The sequence below is a fragment of the Schistocerca gregaria genome, unplaced genomic scaffold (assembly GCF_023897955.1).
Source record: "Schistocerca gregaria isolate iqSchGreg1 unplaced genomic scaffold, iqSchGreg1.2 ptg000467l, whole genome shotgun sequence".
Classification (NCBI taxonomy): domain Eukaryota; kingdom Metazoa; phylum Arthropoda; class Insecta; order Orthoptera; family Acrididae; genus Schistocerca; species Schistocerca gregaria.
The window spans coordinates 304,591-306,972 of NW_026061881.1; positions in this window are offsets into that span (position 1 = coordinate 304,591).

Genomic DNA, 2,382 nt, shown 5'->3' on the forward strand with positions numbered 1-2,382 from the left:
ACGAATCGACTAAAACCTGATCGTCACATTAGCTGCTCTTCTCGTTGAAACGGTTACATTTATCGTCTGCAAATCTATGTCGCGTGCTGCGGTATGCGGGGACACTAAAAGCACCATAGTAGAACACAGAAGAAGCTCCTAGGTTGATGTAATAGCCAGTAAGAAGCAGTACAATTTATGTTTTAGTTATCGATTATTGACGTTATACCCTTCTTTGGGGCCTTGGACATGAGTCAGGACCTTAAGATTTTGCATGAAAGGAGGACTAGCAGCCGCGTTGCACGGGAGAATGTGAAAAGGTTTCATATGTAGTAAAAACCTGAGAAATCCGTCCGTTTTCGTCATTTGTTATCGAATAGACTAATAGCCAGATCGCCACATAGGCCGCTCTTCTCTCTGAAACGCTTACATTTATCGTCTGCAAAGCTATGTCGCGTGCTGCGGTATACGGAGACACTAAAAGCACTATAGTAGAACACAGATGAAGATTCTAAGTTGATGTATTGGCCAGTAAGAAGTAGTACAATTAAAGTTATAGCTACCAATTATTGAGTTTTGCTCTTCTTTCATTCCTTGGACATGAGCTAGGACCTTAAGGTTTGCATGAATGGAGGTCTAGCAACCGCGTTGCACGAAAGAGTGTGAAAAGTGTTTATATGTTGTAAAATCCTGAGAAATCAGTCCGTTTTCGGCATTTGTTATCTCATCGGCTTAAAGCTAGATCGTCACATTGGCCGGTCTTCTCTCTGAAACTGTTACATTTACCGTCTGCAAAGCTATGTCGCGTGCTCCGGTATGCGGAGAGACTAAAAGTAGCATAGCAGAACACATATTAGGCTTCTAAGTTTATCTAATAGCCAGTAAGACGCAGTACAATTCAAGATTTAGTTATCGATTTTTGATTCTTTGGTGACTTGGACATTAGCTAGGACCTTACGATTTTGCATGAAAGGAGGACTAGCAGCCGCGTTGTAAAGGAGAATGTGAAAAGTGTTCATATGCAGTATAAACCTGAGCAATCCGTTCGTTTTCATCATTTGTTATAGAATCGACTTAAAGTAAGATCGTCAAATTGGCCGCTCTTCTCTCTGAAACGGGTACATTTATCGTCTGCAAAGCTATGTCGCGTGCTCCGGTATGCGGAGAGACTAAACGCAGCATGGCAGAACACATAAGATGCTTCTAAGTTGATCTAATACCCAGTAAGAAGCAGTACAATTCAAGTTTTAGTTATCGATTATTGACTTTTTACCCTTCTTTGGTGCCTTGGACATGTGCTAGAACCTTAAGATTTTTGGAGAAATGAGGACTAGCAGCCGCGTTGCACGGGAGAATGTGAAAAGGTTTCATATGTAGTAAAAACCTGAGAAATCCGTTTATTTTCGTCATTTGTTATCGGATCGACTTAAAGTAAGATCGTCAAATTGGCCGCTCTTCTCTCTGAAACGGTTACATTTATCGTCTGCAAAGCTACGTCGCGTGCTCCGGTATGCGTAGAGACTAAAAGTAGCATGGCAGAACACATAAGATGCTTCTAAGTTGATCTAATAGCCAGTAAGACGCAGTACAATTCAAGACTTAGTTATCGATTTTTGATTCTTTGGTGACTTGGACATTAGCTAGGACCTTACGATTTTGCATGAAAGGAGGACTAGAAGCCGCGTTGCAAAGGAAAGTGTGAAAAGTGTTCATATGTAGTATAAACCTGAGAAATCCGTTCGTTTTCATCATTTGTTATCGAATCGCCTTAAAGTAAGATCGTCAAATTGGCCGCTCTTCTCTCTGAAACGGTTACATTTATCGTCTGCAAAGCTATGTCGCGTGCTCCGGTATGCGGAGAGACTAAAAGCAGCATGGCAGAACACATAAGATGCTTCTAAGTTGATCTAATACCCAGTAAGAAGCAGTACAATTCAAGTTTTAGTTATGGATTATTGACTATTTACCCTTCTTAGATGCCTTTGACATGAGCTAGGACCTTAAGATTTTGCATGAAAGGAGGACTAGCAGAAGCGTTGCACGGAATAATGTGAAAAGTCTTCTTATGTAGTAAAAACCTGAGATATCAGTCCGTTTTCGTCATTTGTTATCGAATCGACTTGAAGCCAGATCGTCACATTGGCCGCTCTTCTCTCTGAAACGGTTACATTTATCGTCTGCAACGCTATGTCCAGTGCTGCGGTATGCGGAGACACTAACAGCACCATAGTAGAACACTGATGAAACTTCTAAGTTGATGTAATAGCCAGTAAAAAGTAGTACAATAACGTTTTAGATATCGATTATTGATTTTTTAGCTGGCTTTAAGGGCCTTGGACATGAGCTAGGGCCTTAAGATTTTGCATCAAAGGAGGACTAGCAGCTGCGTTGCACGGGAGAATG